This window comes from Pinus tabuliformis, chromosome X (assembly GCF_031772625.1).
Source record: "Pinus tabuliformis cultivar Carrire ecotype Pingquan chromosome X, CPIR1, whole genome shotgun sequence".
Classification (NCBI taxonomy): Eukaryota; Viridiplantae; Streptophyta; class Pinopsida; order Pinales; family Pinaceae; genus Pinus; species Pinus tabuliformis.
Genome location: NC_142308.1, coordinates 463,612,972 through 463,620,841, shown reverse-complemented (window position 1 = coordinate 463,620,841; position 7,870 = coordinate 463,612,972).

The window sequence follows — 7,870 nt, the reverse complement described above, 5'->3', positions numbered from 1 at the left end:
GACATGTTGGCGGGTCCAGCACCGTCAACACATTCCCAAAGGGTTATCTCCCAGTATGTAATCCACCTATTAAGAAATATAACTTAGAAGATAATGATCCCCAGTAGGCCTTAAATCACAGTCAGTGCCCCAAAGGCATAAAAAACAGTACTTATAGATTGTAGTTGTCTTTTCATGAGAGTACGTATTTGGATTGGAGTACGTATCATGTTCCCACATCTCACCACTTGGTTGGAAATGCTCAAGTATTTTGCATAAGTAAAAAGCAGGAAAGTTGTGGACGTAACATATTGCAAATTGCTATCACTCATGTCGAAGAGCAGCCCCCTGCAAAATCTCAAATCAAATAAGTTACCCTAGACTATTAATTTCCAAACCAAAAAAATCTAGTATGCTCAGCCATGGCTTTAGATAAAACTATAAAATTTTCATGGTGGATACTCTAAGTGAGTATATTTGGTTCTCATGAAGATTAAATAGTGTGTATTGCGCCTTAGATGATGGTGTTCTAGGCAAGAGAGAGAAAATGAAGTTGTTAGCATGGCCCTTGTATTCCTCAAGGGACTTGGAATTTTCTGTCAGAACTTCCTGCACACCAAAGGCAACTATTGGGGTGAACAATAAGATTAGAAAACATAATGACGATCTTATACAGGGTAGACATGTGTATTCTTAATCCAATATAATTAATAGTATGACATCAAGTTGTTGCATAATTTAACCTTAGCCAAAAGAACTCTGGTTCCTGCATGTTTTTCGTCTGAGTGAAATAAATTGATGTTGTCATCAGCGCCAAGATTCTATCCATTTTATTGAATGTAGGTGAGATATGATACACTCCCTGAGGCTTTTTGCAACCATGCTACTCCCCACAGTAATTTGTCCTGCAAGAAAAAGAGTACAATGTTAAGAAGAGCATACTATTCTGTATTACTTCATATATATTGTCAATAGATAGAGGGAGCACTCACATGATATCCCCAGTATGAGCAATAGAATGAGAAAAATTCTAACTAGAGGGATTCATTGTAAGTGCCTCTGTGTTTATCCGCAAAATAAAATACCTTGTATAAAAAAAAGGATGGTGAGGTGAATGAAAAGATGAGAATATGAGCTCTTTCAATCGTTGTTATTATACTTGGATTGTAGTTTGAAGGAGAAGTTGAGAATAAGTACGGTCCATTGTGATGAATACCACGGACACATCTGCAAGATTTGCAGCAGTTTCTAGCATCTGCGACAACGTTAAAGCAGTATGTTCAACATCTATTTTATAGACACTGTGAGGAGTTTCTATGTCTTCAGACGTGGTAGTTTTTGCATGGTCAATGTGATCTCCCATGTACTCTCTGAATTCCATAATGCTCCATGATAGAATGGTAGTCTCTAATATTCCTTTTTTCTTTTGGATATGGTCAAAATGGATGAAATTTTTTTCGAGGAAAATAATAAAATAATATTACTAGAGAATCCATCAAGCTTATAAAAGGGATAGGAGGTTGTCATTGGATATTCCTAGTTTATCTATCTTATTTTGTTTTCTTGAGGCCAGTTTTAGTCTGATACCAGGATGAAAACCCCACGGGTCCAATTTTCCTAGTGGATCCATCCAGGGTCCATGATTGTGCTTAACTCTTGTTTTCTATTTTAATGAGCAGTCAGGAATGCCATTGCAGGTGCTCCGAAAGTTTTGTATGGGTATGTACTTGTTTATTTAGTTAATAATACAAATAAAGGATGCATTTCCATATGTCATTGTGTTCATTGTTTTGATTGCAAGTATTTTTAACTAGAACACTAAAGTGTGCTAGATCTGTCAAAATTTTTAAGCTTTGCGATATTACAGTGGTATTAGAGTTGTGCATCCTGCCAACCTGAGGGATTTTTGTTTGCAAGATTTTTGTAACATTGGTGAAATTTCTTCTCACCCTAGCTGGTAGTTTTCATCTTCAGTAGTATCTGGAATCACCCTAGTTGGTCTCTTACTTTTCAATTAATTAATTTTGAAGTTTTCTTACTACTCATTCGAGAATTAGATTTAGATCTATATTGGGGCATAGGGTTCTTGGTTTAATTGCGAGAATGATTTGATTGAAAACCACCACATTAAATTGAAAGGTTGAATGATCATAATATTTTGAGGAGGATTGAAAAGCCATATCATATTCTTCAGGCCAAGTTGTTGTCGCGTTGGTTGAAGCCATAGGCAGTGAATCAAGAGTTTGTTCTTGAGAAAGACCAAGCCCCAATTAAGGTTGGGTTTGTGATGATCGTATGAAGGTGCAGTGACCGAGAAAGGGCGTGTTCTTCAAAGATAAGATTTTCATAAGGCCAATGGTGTACAGATCAATCAGGGGCAAAGGATGAGAAAAAAGAGAATATTATGCAAAAAAAAATGTGTTGATTAATTCCCTGGGAATCAAGGGTGTTGATCTTCATTTGTTTGTAACTCTATCAATGAATAGCAGCAAGAACACAAGAATTTGAACTGTGAAGAGGCCAAATTTTACAGATCAGAACTTGGTCTATTGTTTCATATATTTCTTTTGGGTCAATATTTTTCAATGTCTACCATACGGAGGCCGAGTGAGAATTCATGGGGAACCAAGTCATGATTGGAAGATGTGTCAGATCTATTGCAAGTGTGTTGGAGAAATTATTTTCTTAGTCGCAGGAGTCTTTCTTCTAGGAGGCCAAGCTACTTCACATATCGTTATTCTTCAGAACGTCATAGGCTTATTGTATTTACATAATTTCTACTCAAATTACATTATTGAATGGGGTTGAGTTGCTTCAGATATCCTCAATCTCATCAGAGGTCCAATTCAGTTTTTCTTGTAGGGAAGTTATCACTGTTGAAAGTAGAATATCAGTCCATTCAAGTGTCGAATTATTACACTAGGAGAGAGAGTTGTTTATTCATCCAAGGGGAGATCGATTTTACTTCACAAGGATCCAAGTTTGAGGTTGAAATTAACTCCTAATTTGGGCCAAATTGTATTAAGGAAATTTATAATCCCAAAGGCCATTATGGAAATCCTTCTAGAACAATTTTTGCTGAAGAATAATTCTTATCTATTTGGACTAAGGACATGTTCGATCTCTAAAGCACAATTGATCCCAAATTCTTATTCCTAGTAGGGTTGAGTTTGCACATGTGTTTTCCTCTACCTTCAGTGATTTATTCCTTGAATTTTCAAGATTGGGAGGGTTGGACAAAGGGCCACAATGCAAGGGAAGCGCCCCCATATATTCCAGAGAGAAAGAGCACAGACAGTAAGAAATACAAGCTGCAGGGAGGAGCCATCCGTCGTTATTGAACAAGTCGAGGTCACTTATCCAAGGACAACGACGTATTTAGTTGCAGATCAAATTCATAAGGTCGAGAGGACATGCATCCAAAGCACATAAGATTCTAGGGCGAGATTGTTATTGATATGTGAATCCATGCATAGGAGTCCAAGGGTAAGGTTGTTTCTTTAACGTAGGGATTGGGCTGAACATTACAACAAACAAGACAAGGGATTGATACGCTTTGAAATTATCATAAAATATTTCCACGAATATGTAAACCATATAGAATTTGTCGTGGTTGAGACAAGTTCAACAGTCTTCGTGGTTGGGATCATTTTGGCAACACAATATTGTTTGAATAATCTTGGGATGTTATGGAGAACCTCTGAGCTTTTCTGGCAAAAAGGAGACATCATTTCTTAGGCAAACGAGTGACCCTAGGCCAATTGATGGTCTAATTGAGCGAAGTGGAGGGGTATGTGAATTTACAACACTCTGTATGCAGTCTAAAGTCTGAAGAAGTTCTGTGACAAAGGTTCAGATGGTGACCTAAGCAAATTTGAATTATGAATTAACCTCCTAAGTTAACATCTTGGATTTCTGTAGCAGGTCTGAGACCTTGAAGAAAACAAAAATCATTATTCAAGTGTATTGAGTGGACTAAGGTAAAGATAGGTCGAAGACCCTAAAGTAAATGTGGGTCCTGTAGTAGGTCTTGTAGCAGAGCAGGATTCAAGGATGAGGCATGAATAAAGTACACACCAGTAGAAAATACGTGGATCTTGAGTAGACTAGATTTTGTGTAGCATTCAAAGCCTCTAGTGAGGATATTATTTTCAATTGTCAATTTTGGGTTATGTTTGTCACCATCTAACAAGAACTATATTGTGATAGATTGTTGTATGGTTTTGACAAATAAATAAATTAATAAATTAAAAAAAAAATAGAGATATAAGCGTTTTTTCTTGCATGTTTGAAGAATTAGTATTCCAACATTTTTTTTCTTGCTTTTGTAAGGGAGAATATGGGTCATATTGAAGAGACCTTGGAAAACACACAAACAAATCTCGATGAACTAGTGATAATATATAGTCCTTTACACAACAATACCTCCTTAAAGAAAAGTAATGGTTAAAGCAACAGACCATTCTCAGAAAGGGTCCATGTCATTTTGCAATGAAAGAATGCATCAGAAATAGAGAATGGACAAGGAAGAGGAAATAAGCTCTTGACAATTGGATCTGAATTGTAATGAACAAATTCAATCATAGACTTTCGTAAGTTAGTTGAATTAGACACATGTTTGTCCAAGGTGGGGTAGCTATAATGGAAGAAACTTAGTTGGGAACTCAAGCCATCCATGCTTGCATTGATACAACCAAAACTCTGGGATCATCCTTGTAAAGGGGTTGGGCTCACAATGGCATCCTGTCTAAGAAAGATCATAGCTTTAAGATCACCACTACTGCCTTACAATAATGATATCATGAGATAGGTATTGCAAATGATATTAAAAAACCTTTAGGGGTTGAAGAAAAAGTAGCTTCCTACCTTTTAGAAACAATGCAAAATTTTAAAACTCATGGAAGAGTTCAATGTTGGCACCTCTATTCTGAATTTGTTATGTGTCGAATTAATATTTCAGTTGCTACAAAACATTTACACCAACATTACATCAGCTCATCCATATTGTGTCAAAATAAGCATGTAAATGATGGTGTGTCTATTCTTAGAAGGAGATGATGACATCTGTAAGATAATAAGATCCAAATTGTTGACCATTTGGAAGAAGGAACTAAGGTATCATCAGCTACCTATGATCCAGTCGAGAAGTTGGTCAAGCAAAACATAAAATTTCTCAGAAGGGTGCTGACTAGGAAGGAGTTGAGAAATATTTATGGAGGAAGAAAGAACAAAATTTGCAACAAGAATGACCTAAGGAGGAGAGGAGTATGATTTATCTACAAGGGACCTTGGGCCCTTAACCATTTATGTCCAGGTGATAAGGAGGAAACAAAGGCAGAATAATTAGAGACTCCTTCAAATCATGGTAATTCATCCATAGTTGGGTTCACCAGTTTTTAGAAGAGAACCTATGAAGGATCCAAGTAGTCAAGTACAGATGGTGAGCAACAACAACATGTTTTTTATAAAAAATTGCAGGACAGGCTGATGATAATTAGTCAGCTTACAAAGTACACGGGGAAAGGAAGGAGGTAATTCTTCCTGATGATGTGGTATTTGAGTCTATAGATATCAAGGAGAACATCCATAAAGAGTATGGGAAATCATGTGTAGATAACAGTCCATCAGTACACTCTTTTTTGACAACCAGAGCGGATGGACAACTTATCCCCACATGTGGAGAAGGCCAGGAAGAATATATTCAAGGAGAATCAAATGAGGAGACAATAGTAATAATCTGACATGATGAGCATAATAATGTGGGGAACATGAAAAATATAGTATGCAGGATGAGCCATGTCTGGAGGGTCAGTGAAAGTTTCACGTTGAAGCTATGGTCGTGGGGCATTCGGTGTAGACAGGTACAAAGACATTCAACAAGGCACTAGAATTTCCAGTAGAGGACTTTTGGGAAAGGATCATGCATTTCAAGATAGACCATATGATGTTGAAGAAGAGTCATGACAGTCTGAGACATTGTCTTATAGGAGAATAGAAAAATTGAGGAGCTCATAGGGGTATGTGCCGAATCAACAACCAAGTTGTGTAATGTTGAGGAATGACTCAAGTCCCTCATAAGGCTGCAAAAGGAGTACAATTGGGAGTTCCAAAGTAGACCTCTATAGGAGTACATAGATAAGGCTTGCAACACTACCAACCCACCTTTATACATTGGGAAGAGTAGGGCGACCTTCTTCAAATTTATCATGTTGGGTGATTGAATGGAGCAGCATGAGTTGAGGATCGAGAAACATCAACATAGTAGATTTGCAGGTATTCATCCTTCCCAAGACATGGATTTCTGAGAGATTACGAGTTAGTGTTGGCTTGAGGGGGCTTGGAAATAGGTTCAGAGTTAGTTGCACTAACCAACAAAAGACTACACTACCGGACCTTTTGGCAACAACCCCCATAGCGCAGGCTATAGTCTCACCTGAGGCAGTATTGGGGGATGCTATAACCAGGCTTCTACATCCAGAAGGCTATGTGACGTGGGGTTAAGGCATTTATTTAGTTTGAAGCCTGATCTTACCTTCGTGAACCTTTATCCATGAAATCTTCAAACTTATAGTGATTTTCAGTTAAGCAAAGTTATTACTTCACGTAAACATATTTTGATGCATAAAATCACATATAATAGTAGATCCAAATTTTCACGGAGTAATAAATTCAAAAATACAGATTATTATCATTGAAGTGTGCGTAAATACATAGAACATTTAAGTATAAGATGGAACATAGAGTTGCTTCAATTATTCTTTATTACTTCAGATCTTCCTTTCACAAAATTTTCACACCCTGTGCACACAGCTGTAGGGGCCCATGCACTCAACTCTGGAATTACCAAGGTCTCCGCGAATTCAGTTGTAGTAGCCTTCCCCTTTGCTAAAATACGAAAAGATCGTATAGACTCAGAACATATCAAAATCCCATTCTATTCATTCCCTTTTTTAGACTCTCTAAGATACACTTATACTTTTTCCCATTATAATACGATAGTCCATAAACCCTGGGAAGGTCTCAAAACAATACAAAAAATAAGGGCTTTAACCTTCCTAAGCCCCTTGACTCCTAGTGACCTGCGCTACTTGCGCCTTGCTCCTCAAAATGTGGAGACTTATAATATTTTAACAGAAGTTGACTCAGGGGACCCCATCCCAACAAACTCCCAACACAAATGTGTGACTCGTCCTCGAGTCACTCCGTTTGTACACTCTAGATCTTTGCTTTTAGGCTGGTAAACGAAGACTTCATGAAGTGAAGTGCCTTCGTGCATTGTACTTCTCCCTATCGAACTTCGTCGATCAATTTTTTTGTAGTCAGTCCTTCTGCTTCTAGGCCGATGGTTCATTGCGTTTGCTAAATATGCTTGAGCATTCCTTCCATAGTCTATGAGAGTTGCCCTACTTTTTCTTCCCATAGTGGCATCTGTGAAGTGATAATCTACATCTTCATCTACAAATCCTTGATCTTTCCTTGCAGATATTTTCCCTCTTTAAACTAGATGAACTGTTGCACATGGGCTAAGGTGTGCATCGTTGCCTTTATCTTGTCATACTGCAGTTTGTTATCCCGAATGGCAACTTCAATCTTTTTCGCCTATGGGCTCTCTTGCAGCGAGGCCACAATTCTAGAGTCTCTTCGAACAACTGGCTACAATCCTTGATTGCAGCTTCGATCTTTTCCCTATCTATTCTAATGGTACCTCATGCTGCTCTCAGATCTCTAATGGTATTGTGGGATGCCGCTTCAATTGAAGCTCAATAATTTGCATCTATATATTGAAGCGAACTTTATCCACAGGTGCCTTTCATTCTCTAAATGCATCTACTAGTTGTTGTACTTTTTCTTCAGAAGCAGCCTCAAACTAAATTTGGAGCTCGAGAAACTC